The 22,573-nt window shown below is 42.4% G+C and overlaps 1 protein-coding gene and 1 non-coding gene across 2 annotated transcripts in view; one reads left to right on the forward strand and one right to left on the reverse strand.

Moving 5' to 3' along the window:
* Positions 1–397: 397 nt before the first annotated feature.
* The window catches only part of Vps54 (VPS54 subunit of GARP complex), a 75,524-nt gene continuing 53,348 nt past the window's right edge, over positions 398–22,573 (forward strand). Inside the window, exon 1 of the mRNA XM_032916499.1 lies at positions 398–489. The gene's annotated coding sequence lies outside the window, so the exon portion shown is untranslated. The remainder of the gene's footprint in view (positions 490–22,573) is intronic.
* Positions 10,228–10,360, reverse strand: LOC116912992. The gene has a single exon (XR_004389555.1). It is a non-coding gene; the product is annotated as a small nucleolar RNA SNORA17 (small nucleolar RNA).

Raw genomic sequence — 22,573 nt, forward strand, 5'->3', positions numbered from 1 at the left:
CGGTGGATTGTGGGCTGGGGGCTGCGGCGGCCTGGCGGCGGCCTGCTGCACGCTCTCCGCGGACCCAGCGGCGCCGGGCCGGTGGCGTGAGGCGGGCGGCGGCGTGGGGCTGAGGCGCCGGGGCGGTGGTCGCGGCGCGGCGGCGGCCCTGGAGGCCGGGGATGTGGGAGAGGCGGCGGCGGCAGCAGCAGCGGAGGCGGCGCTGCGGACCCGGGGAGACTGCTGCCTGACAGGACACCTGGGCGAGACGTGGGGCCCGCCGCGGCCGCTCTGCCCCGAGCGGCGCTGGGCTCGAGAGGGCGGCCCTGTGCTCCCGGGCCCGCTGGCCAGCAGGCGCGGGGCGGAGGCGGGAACCGGGCTCGGACCCGGCGCGCAGGGCGGCGGCGGCGGCGGCGGCGACGACCGCGGAGCAGCAGTCTCGGCGCGACGTGGAAGGATGGAGGCGGCGGTGCACTAGGCCTCGTCTGGGGCTGCCGCCCGGGACCGCAGGTAGGTGCCGGGCCCGCGCTTCGCGGCCACCCTCCCCCGACCCGGTGACCGGCCGGGCGGCGAGACCCCACCCCCTCCGTGTCCTCGGGACTCGGAGCTGACAGAGTTTGGGAGCCGGTGACCGCGCCGAGGCTTCCATTCTCCCCGCCGCCACCACTTCCTTCTCGGCTCTCCCAGAATCAGGGCCGGCAGCCGTGCCCCAGCCCCTGCCGGCGTCCGCAGGTGCGGCTCCAGTCCCCTCGCCCCTCTCCCCTCTCTGGAATCCCGGACCAGCTACTTCCACAGTCCTTGTAGACGCAGATCCCAAACTTTCCGGGTCTCAGCCAGGCCCGTAGCCCCTCTTGGAGCCTTCTAGAATAAAAACAACCTCCCCTGGAGAATAGTAACCCGCGGAAGAACTCGGCATTGTGCAGTTTTCTATTGTAGTATCTTTTATTTCTTTCAGTTTTGCTCACTCCTGACTGCAGCGATACAAAAAGACAGGGTTCCCTGTTCTCCGTGGGTTGTTTGGGAACTTTTGCCTGACCATTATAATTAGCCACTTGGCCTGTCCGTGTATGGCTTAGGGTGGCTTTTTTTTTTTTTTTTCCTACCTTAAAGAATTTTGGCCTATTAGAGTTGTAAAATGTTTCTTAAAATTCCTTTTTAACCAAGTTTGGTTTTTGGTCTTTATAGAGACTTCTTTTACTTTCGAAGAATTACATTGGAATACTTCTGTTCTCTAATTGATTCCATTTCTGGTTCTCAAACTCGGGCCAGACTGAAGACTTGGTCAGTGGGCAGGGGATATTAGGATAAATTATTTGTGGTCTGTGGAGAAGTAGGTGATACCTTAAGCCGCGGATTTTGATGGGCATTCAGTTTTGTAAATGGGGAGCTCTAATTGGAAAACTGTTTGACTTCCTAGCAATTAGGCTGGGACAGATGGAATGATGGGATTTGTTTGACAGTAGTACAGTGAGTTGGGTTAGTGGTTATGGGTGCCCTGCACTAATTATCGTTAGGTAAAATTGGTCACTTTGTACTTGATAGTTGTAGTTTAGGACGTTAGATGCTAACAGTTTCCTTGTGCTTTGGCTAGTTTTAAACAGTGTTCTGGCAACCTCAGAACTGTTACTGTACATACCAGTCTGTTCTCAGTGAAAGTGTAAACATTATCCGTGTTTTGTCGTTGATGCTCTCATATAATCTGTTCTCGTGGTATTGTTTCTACAGCATTTGGCTTTCTGAAATGTTTTTGATTGTTTTCAAAATTATAACTGGCAAAGTAAGTTATCTAGAGTTTACTAGGAAAAGAGGATTAAATTTGCATCTGATTTATGTTTTGGAAAAGCTAATTATATTTCTGAGTAAGAACTTTTATTACAATTAGATCTTATAGATAAACTATGAAAGGAATAATCACACTTCTTTTCCTGTCAATAACGTTGACTATTAATTTTTCTTTTTACTCTTTTTAAAACAGCTTTGTGGAGTTAACATACTGTAAAGTTCACACATTTTAACCTAATGGTATTTTGGTTTTACCTACTTGTTAAGCTTTGCTGAAGTTGAAATCCAAGGCCTTGTGAGTGTAAGTACAGTGTTGGCTGTATTTACTGTTTGAAACCCTCAGACATTAGTGTGAACACCCTCTCCTCAGCCCTACTGTCCTCCAGGCAGCACTAATCCACTTTCTATCTCAACATTTACTTAATGTGGGTCCTTCACATAGATGATGTGGAATTATAGCTTTTTGAAAAATTAAAGTCAGTTTATATAATTTTTTAAAATGAATTCGGGTCAGGGAGTAAGATCCTCATCCCCAGAATTTTAAATAATTTTAAAATTTTAATAACTTTTTGTAAATAACTGATAGACTATATGGTTGGTTGTGGAGCAAGAAGAGGAAAAAGCATGAATCACTTTGGTGACCTTAAGAGTATTTGTGAACTAAGGGTCAGTCAGTGAAAAGTTGAAGTATTCTTAATATTGGAGTATCAAATTGGAAAGGTCCTTATAGGTCATTGTTAGCATACTTCCTGCTTGCCTAAACAAAGCGGAAACCAGAGGAAGAAATCTGAAGGGTTGAAATTTGAATCTCCAGGATACTTGGCACAAGATCGATGATAGGCTTATGTAAAGTAATAAACAGTGGGTGTAGGGGTGAGCTGGATTCTGGAATTATTTAGATTCTTGTATGTATGGATTTGACCTCAGGCTATTATAACTGGGCAAGAACTGGACATTCCTCTAACATTAGGGACAAGTGCTGACTGAGCTTCTGTGCAGACAAAATACATGTTTTAAAAACGTTGAAAATGCTTGAAAGCATGACAAATATTATTTTGAAAAGTTGTTTTTAAAATCAGTTTACTTTTTTTTTTCAGTTTGGGTCAGGGAGTAAATAGCTGATCTTGGGAATAAAAAGAACATTGAAAACAACTTCTAGACTATATAAAGAAGAAAAACAGCATGAGGGGCTTGGGTGGCCTTAAGAGTTAATTTGGTGAGCTGAGGGTCAGTCAGTGAAAAGTTGGATCAGATCTTACATTGTTAACATTTTTTTTTTTTCTTTTTTTCCGGACCTGGGGACCGAACCCAGGGCCTTGCACTTGCTAGGCAAGCACTCTACCACTGAGCTAAATCCCCAACCCCAACATTTTTAAAGATCCAAATTTAAAACAATTTTGAGAATTATGATTAACAAGTATATTTGTGTTTGGAGGTTTTTTTTCTCTCAAGTTTCAGAGTTCTAACATCTAAACCGATAGCTTATCTAAGCATGACTTTGTTCTCCTCAGAACTTTGAAAGTGTGTGGAGATGGTTGTTAGAATAATGTCGGATGAAGGATGTTAATATGTGTCATATAATACACAGGATCTTTCCTCTCCCAGAAAAGAAGACTGTCCGGATCAAAGTCTCAGTAGTACTGTTTAAACTCATAATCCGTATGAGTCTGGTAAGGGCTTGATGTACTGTTATGGAGTCCCACTGAGTATTATTTGGTGGAGTGGACAATTATTTAATTCATCTAGCAATTCTCTTTATTGGGGGGAAGCAGTTGAGAGCAAAGCAAAAGGAAAGAATTTGACATAATGTAGATACTTTTTGGTTTGTTTAGTTTACAAATCTGAACAAAAATACCCTTTTAGAGGCTAGAGAGATGGCCTAGTAGTTAAGAGTCCTGGCTGCTCTTCCAGAGGATCTGAATTCAGGTCCCAATATACACAGCAGTCTGTAATTTCAGTTCCAGGGGATCTGATCGCCTCCTCTGGCCTTCTTGGACACCAGGTAAATGTGGTATATAGATTTGAATGGAGGTAAAACACTTATATACGTAAAAGAAAAAAGAAAAATACTCCCTTTCACTTAAAATGTCAGCCTTGTATTAATGTAAATTTTAATTACTATATTTTGAATTGCTGATTATTACTGCATAGGTTTTAGAAATAAACATAATACTGTTTTCTTTAGCATGAGTGATCCTATCTTCATACATCCCCTACTCCTACCTTCTCATAACTATCAAGAAAGAAGCTAAATGTTCAGGTAGTTTATATATACAAGTATGTATGTAATAAGTGTCCAGAATCTTCATATTTTGTATGCAACGCTCATTTCTACTTCTGTAGGTCTCACTTTTGACTCTAATGTTTTAAAATTAATTTTAAAATTCATTAAAATTTAAATTAATCATTTAGAGACAGGGTTTTCCTATATAGTTCTGGCTAGTCTGAAACTTACTATGTAGACCAAGCTGACTGGAATTTGCTGTGATCCTTCTTCCCAGGTACTAGAATTGTAGACCTGTGCCACTGTGTTTGGCGTTTAGGTGATGTTTTTGATAGTAAAAAGTGTAGAATCACCTTTGCTATTTACTGTCCATGTATCTTTAGAGAAATTATTAACTGTTTCTGGGCTTCACTTTTCTTATCTAGAAAATAGTGAGTGTGGTTGGTAATTACTGCATTATAAAGTTATCCAATGTAAGTGAGTTTATGGGTTGTAAGAGTCTGTGTCTGGAGAGCCAGATAGTTCACTGGGGGAGAGCATTAGCCTGAAGATGCTTTGTTGGCTTTAGCATTTCTTTGTAAGAGTTGTTTCAGAAGAACAAATTAGAAAGGGTGTGTAGGACTCATCAAAACAGTGTGGATGTAGCAAGGTAACGAATGACTGACAGCCCCTAGGGAGAAGAAAAGTACTCAGTGTCTCCCTCCCTGTCCCGCCTTCTTTCTCCCTCCCTCAAAAGAACCACAGAGTACATCAGTACCTGAGGTCCTTGCTCTGGAGACTGACTTCAGTAGCCCTGAGGTTGGCTCACTGCAAGTTCTCTGTCAGGCTTTTTTTTCTGGTCTTTTTTCTCTAATATCCCCTGTGTTGTAGTCATTGGTTTTTGTTGTTGTTGTTGTTTGTTTTGTTTTGTTATGTTTTGTTTTTTGTTTGTTTTTGTTTTTAAAGGGTAAATCTGATTATTAATTTTTCTGCTTAAATTCTAGCTTTTATAATTAAGATTGAGTTCTTATTTCTCATAAGATATATGAATTCTTTCCTGTCTTTATGGCCTTAACCTCTTCAGTTCTCCACCGTTCCCACATACGTAGTTTTCTAAGGCACGTCACGTTCTTTGTGGTACCTGGTGATTGATTCTTTTTCTTCTAGTCTTTTCATGTACTCTTTGCCTTTTCTAGAACTCTGTCACTCCATTTTCCCCATCAGTCTGACACATTCTTTTTTTTTTTAAGATTTATTTATTTATATAAGTACACTATAGCTGTCTTCAGACACACCAGAAGAGGGCATCAGATCTCATTACAGATGGTTGTGAGCCACCATGTGGTTGCTGGGATTTGAACTCAGGACCTCTGGGAGAGCTGTCAGTGCTCTTAACCCCTGAGCCATCTCTCCAGCCCAGTCTGACACATTCTTTAGTTCTTGATAAGCTGTCATTGACTTTTCTTTCTTTTTCTTTTTTTTTTTTTAACAAAAAAAGCTGTTTGTACTGTGCATGTGTCTGATGCCCTTAGAGACCAGAAGAAGGTGCTGGATGCTGGACCCTCTGGGACTAGAGTTATAGATGGTTGTGAGCTGCCAAGTGGGTGCTGAGGATTGAACCTGGGTCCTTTGGAAGAACGGCTCTTGACCACTGAGCCATCTCTGCAACCTCCTGGCATTGACTTTTTATTAAGATTTTAAACCATGGGTAACTGAAGGAACAGTAGAGGGAGCACCCCCCCCCTTTTTTTTGATAAACCTGTGTAGATATTCCCCATGTGTCACCCAGTTATAAGACTGTTCTGCAGGATCACGGTCTCTAAAATGTCAGCATTAACATGGTAGCATGATTTCACAGAGGGGGAACACTTAAGCATTCTCAGTTGTCCTCACTGTTCTCACTTAATCTGCCCCACTCTGTCACCATGAATTGAATGGTCAAAAGTAACTTAAAAAGGAGTCCTCAGGCTGGACACAGGGCTTCTACTCTCTAGTGACAATTTTGACATTTTTGTTTCTTTAAAAAAAACCACAAAAGTATCCTAAGACTCTGTTTTTGTTTTAATCCCAGGTGTGGGATGTGGGGAGCTTCAGACTGTCCGCAGCAGCTGGGTGTGACTTGCCTCATGCTCTAGCAGCAGCGTAATTTCCCAATGGCAGACAGTGTCTGCAACTGTGTGGCATTTGGAGTTCTGGGAACTTACCAGAGGCCATGTAATGCGAGGGCCCACGAGGCAGACTGGGTGGGTGGTTGCTGTTGGATGCTGTTGGTTTCAGTTTGTTAGGTGGTCATGCTTAGAGGTGAAACAAGAAGAAGAAATGAGATACCTGACAGTGGAGCTCAAACTCGCCACACGGAACTTGACACCCCTCAGCAGGAAGTAGCCTAATGTTAATGTCACCCCCTCTTCTCTCTGTCCTTCATTTTCTCTCTTGTTTATAGAGTTAGGGATAGGAAAGGGTGGAAGAAGGGGGATGGAGAAGGGCAGGAGAACAAAGAACCCACAAAGTAGCCAAAGGTCCAGCTACAACTCTCCATATTTTTAAAAAAATGTATCTAATTATACACAACTCCTGCCTTCTTGACATGGAATGTAGCTGTCTGTTCTTTTCAGGATTAACCCACTGTCTGACTATTCACCAATTCTAGTATTCTAATCTTTTGGTAAAACCAATTCTCCCAATGCCAAAAAAGTTTAAGCACCAAATTAATGTTCTGTTCATCAAACCTACCATTGGTACCTTGAGCTACCAATTCTTGATTCTTCCTCATTGCCAAACCCCCAAGGCTCACCTCTTCAGCAACCTGTCTTCTATTTCAACACTCACTTGGCTTAGGGTAAAAGGAAGGCCTGCTCACTAGGTCTAGTAGCCTATGTAACATATTCAGTCTTCATCTGACTTGACCTTATTGTCCTCAGAAGTGACTTTAGAAGATAGGAAAAGTTAGAAAAGCATTATTTGTGATTCACTAAGGTAACGATTTAAAGACAAGATCATTAATGGATAGCAAAACCATCAATTGAAAGGCTCTTAGGAACAGGGTATTTATTCTTCAAAAACTTGTATGAGAGACTTTAGGGTTTGTTTTAGTGTTTGTATGAGGACACTAAAAGTCAGTATCTATCAGTGTTCTAATTTCACTCTGATTGGCAAAAGTTTTGCTAATAATGCAATTTTATCAGCGGTCCAAAGAAGGAATAAAGTATCCAAATTTCTTTGGGTTTTTCCTGAAGTATTTATTCACTAGAGACAAGTAGGCCTGTGGATTTAATTTAATAACTACTATACTACTGCTAGGGGTCTCCTATTTCCATTTTGAATATTATTTTAATTTTAAAATTGTAAATTATAATTTTGTTCCTGAAAAGGATGCCATAAACTATTAGGTATTTTATAAGACATTTAAAATATACAAGTATGATGATCAGAGTTCAGGTCTCACTTAAATCAGTAAATTCCAGGTAGGCTAGGTAGTCTACTTGAGAAGGCACAGATGGGGTTCCCCAAAGCAAGCTAGTTGGGGGGACTTGCCACACCAGTGACCTCTGGGTTTTATAGAAAGACCTTGCCTCAATGAATACGAAGAAAGAGCTATGGATGATGATTCCTGACATCAACCTTGGACCTCCATTTTCTTACATACAAGTTTACTGTTATACATAATATGCCAACATACGTACAACATATATGAAAGTGGAAAAAGACAAATTAAATTTCTAATGTAACAATTATTTGTAATTTTAGCCAACATTATCTCTTGTGTTATCTTTTTTTTTTTTTTTTTGGAGCTGGGGACCGAACCCAGGGCCTTGCGCTTGCTAGGCAAGTGCTCTACCACTGAGCTAAATCCCCAACCCCTCCTTTTTTTCTTTTATTGAAAGTAGATTTTTTTTCCCCACACGTAATATAGCCTGAATCTGTTTGCCCTTCTCTATACTCTTCTCAGTTCCTCTCCATGTCCACAGTCTGTCTCTTTATTAGAGAGCAAGCTTCTAAGGATAATAATAAATAATAAAATAAAATAAAGTAGAATAGTAATAATAAAAACAACACATTAGAACAGAACGAAACAAACAGAAGGAAATAGCCCAAGAGAAGACACAAGTTACAGAGACCCATTCATTCTCACACTGGAAAACCTAAACCAGAAGCTGTAATGCACGCACTGAGCAAAGGCCCTGTGCATGCTGTTTCTATCTCTGGGAGTTCATGTGAGCTTTGATCATGTTGACTTAGAGGGCCTTGTTTTCTTGGGTGGGGTTGGCCAATTCATAGCCCTAGATTTGATTCTGAGAGGTATGCGAGCTTCTCAGCACACCCTGCTACCAGGGCCAGCTCTACCCTGCCTTGCAGGTAAGGTGCAAGGCCTGCTCTCCCAAGGGTTGTAGCTGGTGAGAGGGACATGGCTAGCTTTCCCACTCTTCTCCTTCTATATATGGTGAGGGACGAAGGAGGGGAGGAAGGTGTCTACCTCCTCTTCACTGCCCAGTAGACAAGAGGGAGAAGGGCTGGCTCTCCAGCCCTCACGCCCTCAGGGCCAGCTCTACTCTGCTGCTTAGGTGAGGTACAGGGCCTTTTCTCCGCAGCAGGTGAGGGGTAAGGCTAATTCTTCTGTTCTGATGACCTTGGGGCCAGCTCTCCTGCTTGCCATTGGTGACAAAGGGCGAGGGAGTGGGTTGGCTCTCTCTCCCATGCCACAGCATGGCAGACAAGTTGTGAGGCCAGTTATTCCATCTTCACACCCTTGGGCCCGGCCCACCAGCACCCTTGCCATCAGGGTCAGCTTTACTATGCTGCCCAGGTGAGGTGCAGGGCCTGCTGTCCAGAATGCTGCAGTAGGTGAGGAGAAGGGCCTGCTCTCATGATCCTGTTGGGGCCAGTTCTCACCACTGGTGATGAGGGCAAAAAGGAGTAGAGGGGGATCTCTTCCTTGCCAGTGCCACCACACAACAGCCAAGAGGCAGGGCTGGCTCTCCTACACCCTCTCCCTCAGGGTCAGATCATCTACAACTCCCACATGCAGGGCCAGCTGTACTGTGCTGCCCAGGTGCAGGGCCTGCTCTCCTGATTGTTGCAGTGGTTGAGGGCCAACTCTTCTGCCCTGGGGCTAGCTCTTGCCTTCTGTAGGTGGCAAAATGAGGCGGGATAGGGGGTGCTCTCTTTCATGCCTATGTTGCCACACGTCAGACAAGGGCAGGATCAGCTGTCCCATGCTCACGCCCTTAGGGTCCTTACCCTATGGGCTGGCTCACTGGAACCCTCACCACCAAGGTCAGCTCTTCTGTGCTTCCCAGGTGATGTGCAGGGTCCGCTCTCCCAAGTGCTGTAGCTGGCGAAGGACAGGGCCAGGTCTCCCACCTGCCGCAGGTGGTGATGGGTATGTGTGTGTGTCTCTCCCTCATTCATGCCACTGTATGGGAGATGAGTGGTAGAGCCAGTTCTCCCACTCTCACATTGTTGGGTTCTGGCTCACTTGCAAGTCCAGCAGTGTGTGGAGCTGCTCTCCTGAGTACTGTAGTTGTCTAGGAGTAAGTGCAGCTCTCTGTTCTCACGCCCCCAGGGCCAGCTCTCCCACAGTGTCCGGGTGAGGGCTGGGGCTAGTTGTACACAGCTCTGACATGAACATGTCCCTAGGTGACAGCCCAGATCAGAGATGTCCACCTGGCCTTTGATGGTAACCGACCCCTGCTGCTGCAGGGTCACAGACTCAGACATGGCCTCAGGTGGCAGCACAGGCCAGGACCCCACCATGATCCCAGGTGGCTTCACCAGCTACTCACAGCAGCTGCTCCTCACTATCTTTGAGTCTCCAGCCCCGCCTCTCTTCATTGTGCCCACATCCTTTTGTTTCTCTTTCTCTTTCATTTTTCTACCATTTGTTTCTCTTAGTGGTGCTTGGGGTCTCCGAGAGTCTGACATCATCTCAAGAGTGGTCTCAGGGGTGCTATGCCCCACTCATGCATTATGGCTCTGGGCAGGGTCATCTTGGGCATGGTCTGCCTCCTGAGGCCTTCGTAGTGCCCAGCTGGTGGTCATCTCTGGCTCGCTCCCTGACCAGGCCCCATGATGCCCAGTTGGTATGTTCCCTGCTCAGCACACCAGAGTGGCCCCATGTGGGGGTCCTCATCTCAGGCTCAGTCCTGCCTGGTTCCTTGGTCCCAGGTGGGGTTCTTCTAATCTCCAGCCTGCTCCCAGTCCTGGGAGCTGTGGGCCTGCATGGGGCCCGACTGGTGGTCCTCTCAGGCTCGCTGCTCTCAGGGACTATTAGGCTACTAGTAAGCCTGATGTTCTTAAGTTAGAACACTAGATTAGACATAGCCTTTCTCTTCCCTCTGGCACCTACTGATTCACATGGGACACAGCCACCCCACCTGCAGCACTTCTAAGGGCAGATTCAGGGCACACAAATGTTTGCTCGTCGTAGCTGTTTTTCTTATAGGAGTACAGTGATTGCCTCTTTGCTAAGAATAGTGTCAGGTCGGGTGGTGCACACCTTTTATCCCAGCACTCGGAAGGCAGAGGCAGGCGGATCTCCATCAATTTGAGGCCAGCCTGGTCTACAGAGTGAGTTCCAGGACAGCTAACACTATACAGAGAGACTCTGTCTTGAAAAAAGACAAAAAGAATACAGTACATCATATGGTGCAAATGTGTGCCACATTACTTTTAAGGAAGAGTCTAGAGAATTCTTTCATAATTAGACGTGAATTTTTCTGTCACTTAACAGAACATGCACATAACCAGGCATGTGGTCCATGCTTGTGCTCCAGGTGCTAGGGAGTCTAAAGCAGGCAGATTGTAAGTTTAGGGTAAAAGTGTTCATGGCTAACTTGGGCTACTTAGTAAGACTGTCCAGAAACACCAGCCCTTGGGAAAAAAAGACAAATAACAGTGGTGAGAGTAAATTTATTTTTCAATTGAAGGAACTATGGTATAGAAGTAGAAGCATGGAGTTTAGATCAGAAAGTCTGAATTCAAATCCCATAGTTCTAATTACTTGCCTAAATATTTTGAAACCAAGTTACTTTTGAATCTATTTCTTCTATATAATGGAAATTATAATGCATTTATGAGAATGTTTTGAAGATCAACAAAATTATCAGAATGGAGCCTATCAATTATGTTTAGTACAATGCTGATGATGGTGTAATTTTTTTTAAATGTTTTTATATTGCTTCCTTTCATGACATCCTTGCTTTATTCATTAATAATATGTATCTCGTTTTTTTTTTAATGTAAGACTTTAGAAACCCTTCGGTCCAGTTGTGGGAGTGAAGCAATCTAGTTCTTGCCCTTGTTTTGTCTGATCTCTGTCCTAACTCTCCCCGAGGTAAGAACATTTGAAACAGGAGGAGGATGTGAGGCAACGACCTCTTCTAGTCAGTTTGCTGGGTCGGTGTGCTTGGTTCTGGTTGATCTCAAGTCGGGCATAGGCCTCAGGGCCTCAGAGCCTGCTGGCTGATCTGCTTACACTCTCTCCTTCCCCCTTTCTGGTTTAGCTCTGCTTCCCTGTGCTCTCCTCATTGTTATAGGCATGCAGTGAGAAGCGTTGTTCTGTGATTTGGCCATTTTTTCTTTCCTTGGTTTTTCTTCTTGTCTTCATATCTACCCCTTACTCCAGTCTCAAGACTAGAACTAAACAAAGAAAGGGAAGTCCATGCTGTTGCAGTGTAAATAAATGTCTGGATGGGGAAGATGAGTGCAAAGCCTTCGTCATTTTAAAGCTGAGATGTTCACAGTACTTAGTAGCAGTACTGCAGCTGCCTACTGTTCCCATGCACTTATTAGTATTCATCATAGCTCAGGCTTTTAGCAGACGCTCAGCTATCCCAGTCTAAGACTAACCCAACTCATTAGCCTATGACTTGCCACTTGACCACTTCTTTACCCTCTGTTCCTGTTATGGTAGGACCACCTCTGTGTGTCTCTGGATGAATCCCTGTTTCATTTCTCCTCCCATAGACTCTTTCTCAGCCCAGAAGTTCTACTGTCCAATTCCTGCCTAGCTATTGGCTGCCAGATCTTTATTAAAGCCAATCAGCAAGCAAGGAAGGATGAATGTTTGCAAAATATGAGGCTGGTGATTGGCCATTGGAATAACAATGCCAAGATCCAGCTGCTACTTAGTTCTCTGCCTGCAAGCAGTCGACAGTTGACCACACAGACACCGGCACACAGTGTACCCCAGCATGTACCAGTTAGTGTGTCAGGAGCTTACAAAGGATACTGAAATCTTACAACATTCCTGTGTGCTGCTGCTTTTTATAAATGAGGACACAGATGTGGAGGTAAGAAAGCAGCTATGAAATATCACGCGCTAGTTAATGATCAAAGTCTAGGCTTGTATGGCCAGTTTTCCTCAGCACTGTGTTATTTCTCAGGAAAGCTAGAGAGCTGGAATCAAGTTGTAGAAAGCCAGATACTACACTGTAAACAAATATATTACGGACTTAGGTTCATATACATTCAGAAAATGTCAAGCCCTGTGTGAGCCATTGTAATGGCGCATGCGGCCTTGCCTAATCTCCACAGTATGCATTTATTTGTGAAATAAATACTGTATAGTGAACGTGAGTTTATAAATAAATACTGTATAGTGAACGTGAGTCTATAAATACTGTATAGTGAACGTGAGTCTATAAATAAATACTGTATAGCGACCGTGAGTCTATAAATAAATACTGTATAGTGAACGTGAGTTTATAAAGTGCTAGGCATAGTACAGCGCGATAAGTGAGACAGATGGACGTGTTCTCCATAGTATAGTGGGAAAGGAAGGAAGCAGGCAGAGCGTGAGTCCCCGTAATGTGAGGAAGCACTTACTGTAAACTAGCGGGTATAGTTGGGATCAGGGGAAGGAAGGACTGGGCCAACAGGTTTAGAAATGGGACGGTTGTCAGGAAAGATCTGTTATCCCAGCAGGCAGAGATAGAGTCACTGTTAACCTGTGTACATTGTGCATTGTCCCAAGAGATTTTTGCACAAGAGATATGCTAGGTGTTCTTTTTTATGACACCACAATTTTGACTTTTGAAATAGTAAATGAGGCTTTTAAATTTTTTTCTTCAGACAGGTTCTTTCTGGTAGCCCAGGCTGTTCTCAAACATCATTCCTCCCTGAGCATCCTACGTGCTGTAACTCATCTTGCTTTGAACATTGTTTCTGTATTTCCTGATCTTGTGTTTCAATTCAGCCTCTGCAGTCTGACTTTGATTCCCATTGCTGACTTGATAGTGCTTCCTACTATGACTTAGGATTTCCTAATTGACAATTCTCAAGAGTTTTTGTTCTTTTTCTCTCACTATCAGTTTATTGGTGCATTTTAGTCTGATAATTCTGCTTTTCTCCTATCTTTAAGAAAGTGAGCATGTGCTTATGTATGTGTGCACGAGAGGCCAGATGAGTTGGACTTAGAGGCAGCTAGTTGTAAGCTGTCTGACATGAGTATGTGAACTGAACTCGTGTCTGAGAGAGCAACCAGTACTCAGGACCACTGAGCCTTCCCTCTAGCCCCACCTTTTTGTCTTAGTCACTTTTCCTGGTGCTGGTGACTGAACCTAGGACCTTGCAGCTTGTGCTCTGTCACTGAGGTGCATTCTCATCCTCTCAACCTTGTAGAAAACGTTTGCCTTTAGAATGTTCAGAGTCTTTTAAAATTTTGTACTGGTTGTCTTCTCTTACCAGTTTTCTTTCAAAGTAAGAAATGTAACAACACTGGCTGGGGCCTTAACATAGATAACAGTGGGAAGCTGTCTTGTGGACAAAGCCAGACCTCTTTATTAAGCGTTGTCTAGCTCAAGAAATATTTCTATTTAATGAAAGAAAAGACGAAGAACCAGCACTCGGGAGGCATTTCCTTCTGATAGAATAAATGTATATAAGTGGTTGCATGAATCAGTAAATCATTTTATTAAACTGTATAGAATGAGTTAACTGTATAGAATTGGCTCTATTCCTAGTATGACTGCTTTGGTAACCACAATTAAAACTTCTTTAATGAGTTGTCATACTTAATTTTACCATGAAGTTTTTGTTTGTTAGAAGGAAAAAATGGTCTAAATTTGCTTATGATGCATGACTGACAGTAATATTTAGCAAAGCAGAGCTTAACAATGTGCTTTGTTTCTTCTAAGTATTTTCTTTGTGTGTGAATGTGTGTGAATGTACACATATAAAGATACATACACATGTATAATGGGTGTATATGTATGCACATATACGTGGAATCCAGAGGGAACAGCCTTGGGTGTTGTTCCTCTGGCACCATTAACCTTTTAGGATTTGAGACAGTGTCTCTCACTGGTCTGGAACTCAGTAGGCTAGGATGGCTGACTGCATAACCCAGGAATCTTCCTGTCTTTATTATGCTGTCCTGGAATCACAAGGGCATACTACTTTTTCCAGCGTTTTGAAAATGCAGGTTTTAAGGCTCAAATTCAAGTCTTCAAGTTTGCAAGGCAAGTACTTTATTGACTAGGCAATGCTCCCTGTAGTTTTATTGTTAATTGGTTAGTTAAACTATAGCTAATTTACCATTTCCTTTTAATTTAATTAAGCATTTGACTATTGGAACTTTTTTACTTAAAAAAAAAAAAAACTAGGATTATTATTATATATACAATAGTAGAGATTGAACCCAAGGCCTCTGTGTATACCAGGCAAGAAGTGTACCACTTAATCATGTCCTCATGTGCTGGCTGTTATCTGTCTACTTGACACAAGCAAGGATCATCTGGGAAGAGGAAACGTCAATTTAGAAAATACTCCTATCAGATTGGCCTGTAGGCCAGCATGTGGATCGTTTGCTTGGTTAATGATTAATGTGAGAGGGCCCAGCCCACTGTGGGCTATGCCAACCCTGGGCAGGTGATCCTGGGTTGTATAAGAAAGGGTCCTGATCAAGCCTTGCGGAACAAACCAGCATCTCTGTACCAGTTTCTTCCTCAGGTTCCCCGTGGATGGACTGTGTATGGTTCAGTGTGTGAGCTAGATAAGCCCTTTCCTCCTCAAGTTACAGTCGCCATCACAGCAGTAGAAAGCAAACCAGAACTCCCCCCACCTTCTCTTTTATTTTTGGGCAAGGTCTGGTTTTGACCTCACTTTATAACATAGGTGGGCTTGAAATCACACTGTAACAAGATGCTTGAAGTTGGAGTTCTCTTGTAGTCTGTCTAGTGTATAAACTGAGGACATCATCACCCCCAAGTTATGATTGAGGAAGAGGTTGAGAGAGGAGGAGAAAGAGACCAAGAGAGATGGGCAAGGGAAAGGGGTCAAAAGAGTGCACAGCTGAGAAATAGTAGGGTTATTAGGGGAGGAAAACCCCTGAGCTGGAGAAGTTTACGGTAGACTCAGGGTGCCAGCATGGACTCAGTGTGTAACAGGCACTTGTGATGTGCCTGATGTGTAACAGGCACTGAGGCAGCCTGGAGGCCAGCATGGGCTTTGGTGTGCTAATAGGTGCCGCAGACAGCCATTGTCCTGTGTCTGTTCTGGACCTGACACCAAGTGCTGAGATGATAGACCAATGCTGGAATTATTTTTAGTCATATTTTCAAATGTGTGTATATTTGTCTTTGGGTGTGCAATCTAGAAATGAAACTTAAAGTAACCTTTTATGGGAGAAAGGGGAGAAGACGGTATGAATATTTTAGAAGGGCACAGCACAGCTTTCCCAGAGACAAAGTATGAAGAGCATCTTAACGGACTGGTAGGCCACCTTTTCTGAAAGAGTGTATCCACAGGATCTAGGGAATAAAACATCAACAAAGGAAGGTGAGTCAGCATTAGATTGTAAGCCTCTAGAGTATCACTTAATGAAACGAGATTTGTTTGGGAAGTAATAATTTTTAAAAGTTTTTGAGTTGAAGTATAACAGGATGAAAACTTCTTAGTAGATTAATCCTAAACTCTACACTACTCTAGTAGTTTAGACTGGAAGCAGAGGGATGAGTTAGAAGTCTGTAGAATGACAGAGGACAGGCAGTTTTAGATTGTACACTAAGATATCACGTGTTGATAGGAAAAAGGAAATTAAAGTTAGTATATTTGACTCATGCTAGTATAAAGACATTTCTGATATTTTCAAATGATTTCAAAATACCACCTAATATTAAGATACTACCAGTTCATATTAATAGTTCCAAGTATGTTGCCTGTTTTTATAAAAGCATGATTTAGTCAAATATAGCCAGATAGCCCAGGAGCTATCTGTATTCCCGAATGAAAGAGACAGACAGACAGACAGACAGACAGACACACACACACACACACACACACAAACCAGTTAATTTTAATTTTAGGTAACCTATAGGGATGGAAAATAAATTAGAATAAAGTCTAATGACACATATGTATGAAAATGCCATAAGGAAGCCCATTATTTTGTATGCCAACTTAAAAAGTTAATAGTTATATAGCTGTATTTTACCTTTTCTAGTAAGATGTTTTGTGTAGAGTCAAATATTAAGCAAGAATAATAAAGTGGACCTTTTTTAAATTTATGCATAATAGGTAATCTTAAAGATAATTTAGAATTGACTATAAATATTTTTGTAATATGTCTTCTCTAGGCAGTGCCTATCACAGTGTCGAAGTAAGGACATCATTTTTGCATCCAGTCTAGGTAGTATTCATAATAAATCATAGCTGTAGGGAATGGTGGTTGAAACTAGAATTTAGGGAGTTCTATGTATGGTAAAATTTTTGTGCAGCATTGTAGTGGTGAGTTTGGACTACACTACTTTGGCTTACATGCACCTACCCAGGAGACACACACACACACACACACACACACACACACACACACACACACACACACACACACACCAGCTAATTTTAAAATGCCTTGGCTACCTCAAAAACTGGGCATTCCTAAACCTTCCACTGTTACTAATCGGAGAAGTGACCAGTGGCCACCCACCTGAATTCTAACATGGCTGGTTGGCTTTCTCTCCTATAGCTCCTACTTCCCATCCTTCTCCCAAGTCATGACGATTCTCTGTCTCCTTTTCCCATTCCTAGCCTGTACAAATCTAAAGATCCCACCCTGTGTCCCTTTGCCCAGCCATTGGCTGCTGGCATCATTATTAATCGATCAAAACTAATTGGGAACAAGGACCTTTAGCATTTGACCCAGTTAATTCAAAGCATTAGAACCAATCCCCAACCCAACATAAACTGAAAACATTTGATAGTTTTTTTTTCCGTATTTGAAGTTATACAATAATGTCATCTTGAGGTAGATTAAGTAGTGGTTACAGATTGAATAGTTGTTTTCTGCATACTTAATTTTTGTACTGAATAATATTTTACAAAAATTGTAATTTTCTTTCCTTAAACTTGTACTTTGAAAATTTAAAATCATATGGGAAAACAAAAGAATGTTCAATACTCAATGTATTTTTACCTTGTTTTTATAGTTTGTCAGATTTGTTTTGTGAGAATTCTTGCTTAATCACTTAAAAGGAAATTGCAGGTAGTAAGATATATCACTTGTAAACACTTCTTTATTCTAATGCTAAGCATAAAGGTATTCTGATATGTTCAGTACTATCCTTTTTTTGTTTGTTTATAGATATATATGAGTACACTGTCGCTGTCCTCAGACACACCAGAAGGGGGCACAGATCCCATTGCAGATGGTTGTGAGCCACCATGTGGTTGCTGGGAATTGAACTTGGGACCACTGGGCGAGCAATCAGTGCTCTTAATCACTGAGCCATCTCTCCAGCCTTAGTTTTTCAATACTATTAATACAACTAAGACAATTAATAATTTCAAAATGCCATTTTATAGCCAATGCATATTAAAAGTTCCAAGAATTTCTCAAAGTCATTTTATTAAAAAAACGGGATTCAGTCAAGTATAACTGCTTTTAGTTGTTGGCCCTTTACTAATTTAGTTCAGAATAACTTATTAAAATTATTAAGTAACCAGACCAGTTTTCTTATGCTTTTAGAGACTTCAAAGTCTGTATATTTTCTTAGCAGTGTCTCCCCCACCCTCTTGCATGTGCTATGTAGACTAGGTTGGCCTTGAACTCACAGAGATGCCTGGATTGAAGGTGTGCTCCCCAATATATTTTTTACACTTAGATAGGATGCATGATTGGTTGTGTTTTCTGTACTAAAAATGGTGAGATAGATTTTTCTGGTAACCCTGAAAAACTAGCTTTTTCCAAACTATAAAGAAGTCCAAGTGGATGAGCCTATTTGCTATAGGTTATAGCTTCCTATCTTTGTTTCTTATTGAAGACTCTTTTTTTTTTTTTTTTTTTTTTTTTTCGGATCTGGGGACCGAACCCAGGGCCTTGAGCTTGCTAGGCAAGCGCTCTACCACTGAGCTAAATCCCCAACCCCGACGACTCTTTTAAAAAGAGAATAGCTATGTTTTCTGTTTATGTGTATGGGTATTTTGCCTTTATGTATGTTTGTGTTATGTATGTACAGTACACTGGGTCTTCAGAGTCTAGGGTTACTGATGGTTGCGAACTGTCCTGTGGGTGCTGGACACTGAACCCAGGTCCTCTGGAAGTGGTGCAAGTACTTGTCACCACAGAGCCATCTGTCACCACAGAGCTGTCTGTCCATCCCCATCCCATCTGCCAGGTTTCCAATCTGTTGTTGCTTTTGTTTGTTTTTTAGTTTGTTACAGTAGGTGATTTTTGGGACCTTAAAGCAATGAACTAATACTGCTGCTTTAGTCCACTTACAGTATTGTTTCATGTATAGTTTTTCCTAATGATTTTATGATAATTAGTGCGCGTCAGTTCCATAGTACAGATATTCTGTAATTACAGTAACCACTCTGAGCACTGAAGCTGAGGTAGCATTAAGCATTACATTACATATTCTCATATGTTCAGGTGTTCTTGAGATGTGGTCTTTTTCATATATTTTATAGATGGTGCACATAACTTAAGGAATGTCATATGGTTGGTGAGAGAACATAAGCTCTGAACTCAGCAAAATGGACTTAAAACTTATGCACTCCAGCCATTTTGAGGGTGTGCCAGTAGTGTAGTCTTGTTGAATGAGTGGCATGTCTCATCTTTGATTTTGGTACAATTAAGAAAAGATTAAGAATGTTTACCTGTGGGATTTTTTTTCAAACAAGGAAGAGTAAGTTTCTTAGTAGACAAAGTATTCTGAACAACTTTTACCCCAGGTGTGGGAAATGGGGCGGCTACAGATCATCCGCAGCTGCTGCTGTGAACTGTCTCATGCTGTGGCGGGGCTGTGATTTTGCAGATGCAGATTGTTTGTACAATTGTGTGATGTTTGGAATTCTGGGGACTGTACAGGGGTGGATAAATGAGACAGGGTGGGCTGTTGGTGGTTTGTTGTCGGTCTTTTTTTTTTTTTAAAGTAGTTGTGTACAAAGAAGAAACAACAAGAAATTAGATATCCTGACAGCAAAGATCAAACTTGCTCCAAGGAACTTGAAGGCCATAATCAGTAGGAAGAAGTCTTATGATAATGTCACCCTTTTTCTGACCCCCGACTGTATTCAGAGATTACTTTCCTTTCCTCTCTATCCCCCCACCTCCCACATCTTAACTAGTGTTTTGGGGGTTGAAAGGATAGAAGAAATGGATGGAGAAGGGAGGAAGAAAGAAGAACCCACAGAGTAGCAATCAAAACAGCTACAAGTGGTGCCAAGGCAGAATTGGAAATTTGATTCCAAGTGCCTTAGAGAAAACCTTAGGGGATGAAGGGACCGATTCTTTTTATTTATTTATTTTTTTAAGATTCCAGCAGAAATGTATTTTGGATGCTACCACTGAGCTATCCCCGCTCTACTCCCAGAAGGGATTTTCTGTTGTTTTTTTTTTTTTTTTTTTTTTCATTTTTTTTTGTTTCTGTTTCAAAAAAGGTTGAGAGAATGACTGTGTACCTGGAGAAATTGTAGGTGGGAATGGAGGGACCTGAGAAACAAAACAACAACCAAAAATGGCTGAACCAGAAAACAAGAGTTCACTCTGCTCTCTTGTTTTTGAAGGGTGCAGAGTTGTCTGTGCAGCTGGAACAGTTGTGGGTGGAAGCGGAAGACTTGGGGGTGAGGAGCATTGGAAAAGGCAGAGCACTGGGACTCAGTCCTAGTGACTGAGCGAGGGATGGGCTTTCCCAAAGGAGGAAAGAGGGAAAGAGACTGTGCTGGACAAGGTGGGAGGGCAGTCTGATGAAACACTGTTTCAAGAGAAATGGTTAATCTCGAACCAACCGTGCCACCAGAGTTAGAGAAGGGATCACCCTCACGCTTTCCCAGTAGTCATACAGCAAATGCCATGAACCGTGTGAAAACATGGCATCCTATAGAAATGATAGGTCTAAGGCATTTTAAAGCGGTCCTGATTTATGGGAAACAAGTTCTGAATAACTAGTCTACTCAAATAGAACTACTCCCCAAGACTGGAAGGGATTGGCAGCAGCTGTACTGGAGGACAGTCTGCAGCTGCAATGGTTAACATGGTGGAGGAAGAAACTTTGAAAATTGGATGGCAAAATAGATCGAGGGAATGGATATAGTTGAAGATGAGATGCTGGGTGAAGGGCGGTACTCTGATGTCCAAGAACAGATTCAATTTGATGCCCGTACTCTAGAACACTTAGTGGCTTTAAGAGCTTGGGACAAAGTTGAGGAGCCCAGGAAAAAGTCCACCTCGGTAACAAAGATTATACAAGGCTCTGGGGAAGGCTTTGCTGACTTTTTACAAAGATTAGTCTCAGCTGTGGACAAAGCCACATCAGACCCTGATCGAAGACAGGTGTTGATAGAGACCTTCGTATTTGAAAATACAATGCCAAATGTGAAAAAGTTATTAAGCCATGAAAGGCTGGAGCAGTACCTGTGGACGAGTGGATAAGGGCTAGAACCGATATTGGCTCTATCCTGTACCATGCTATATAATAGGTCATGCTGTACAGCTAGAGATCTCCGATATCAAAATGCCCAGTGCTTCAATCATGGGAAATGTGGTCATTTGCAAAGAGACCATGACCAAGCTGCTAAAGGTCTGAGACCTCAAAATGGCTGGTGCTTTAATTGTGTGAAATTTGATCATTTGGAACAAAATTGTGACTAAGGCATCTATCTCTAAGGGTGATGCTTTTTCTAAATGTAAACCAGGAAACAGGCCTCCAGGGGTGTGCAGGTGATATGGTAAGGGTTGCTATTGGAGCAATGAGGGTAGGTCCAAAAGAGAGTCAAGGTAATCTCTTAGCATTTAGAAACTTTTGTGCTGGCTTAGAGCCCCACAGCAAAACTTATGAGCCATTTGAATTAAGTCAGCCTATATACTATAAGGGTGTGTTGATATCACAGTGGAAGCCAGTGAAAATTTTGTGTTGGGGATGATGCGGATTTGTTTCTATATCCATAGGAGATGAAAAGCTGTAGATATGATACCTTCAAACTGATAAAGATTAGAACTCAACAGGAGAGATTGGCCACTGACCCAAAAAGTACTTATTTAATTGAAAATGTCCTTGTTTATAGTTTCCCACTATGCGGGACATAATTAATGGCTTAAAACAGCAGGTGGGGAATGAATGACAATTTTGGAACAATTTTGGTTTTAAAAGGTTTCTCCACTGACATAATAAGCCAATTTGAGGAGAATTAAATGTATAAAAAAGCAGGTTTATTTGAGAATAGTTCCAGGGCGAGTTCATCAATCTCAGAATGACGGCAGAGAAGTCATGCCCAGGCTATGGCAGGCAAGTCTTTATGGATTGTAGGTGAAGGAAAACGATGTGTCAGCCATAAGCTTGTCACTTAGGTGGGGAATTGGGTGACTGGCGATGAGGGAGGATGTTAGTACAGCTGTCAGGAATTTGGAACTGGGCTTTTGGTAGGGACTTTCTGAGCAGGTGGGATTGCAGAGTGGAGAGAGGAGTTGAGTTTATCAGACCATGGGAGGTCCCAGAGGTCAAGGCTCCTACTGCATGGATTTCTTTTTTTTTTTTTTTTTAAAGACTTATTTATTTCATTATGTGGTTACACTGTTGCTGTCTTCAGACACCAGAAGAGGGCATCGAATCCCATTACAGATGGTTGTGAGCCACCATGTGGTTGCTGGGAATTGAACTCAGGACCTCTGGAAGAGTAGTCAGTACTCTTAACCGCTGAGCCATCTCTCCAGCCCCTGCATGGGTTTCTTAAAAAACAAAAACGAGAGAAACATTATGGGATATGTTTTTGTTTTGGCTCTAGGTGTGGGATATGGGGTTGCTTCAGATCGCCCACAGCTGACTGTGGTTTGCCTCGTGCTTTGGTGAGCTGTGATTTTTGCTGATAGTTTGTGATTGTGTTACATTTGCAGTTCTGGTGACTTTTCAAGGGTCGTCAGTCATGCTAGGGCCCTAGAGGCAGGACAGATTGTTGCTTAGTGCTTGTTTGTCACGGTTGGTGAAGTGGTCGTGTGCAAAGAAGAAACAAGAAGAAGCAATGAGACATTCTGACAGTGAAGCTCAAACTTCCCCAAGGAACTCAGTGCCTCTAATCAGCAGGAAGTAGTCTAAGGATAACGGCTCTCCCTTTCTCTACCCAACTTTATTCGGGGATCTCTTTTCCTATTTTTTTTTTTTTTTGTCTTATCTAGTT

Source organism: Rattus rattus, chromosome 11 (genome assembly GCF_011064425.1).
Source record: "Rattus rattus isolate New Zealand chromosome 11, Rrattus_CSIRO_v1, whole genome shotgun sequence".
Lineage (NCBI taxonomy): Eukaryota > Metazoa > Chordata > Mammalia > Rodentia > Muridae > Rattus > Rattus rattus.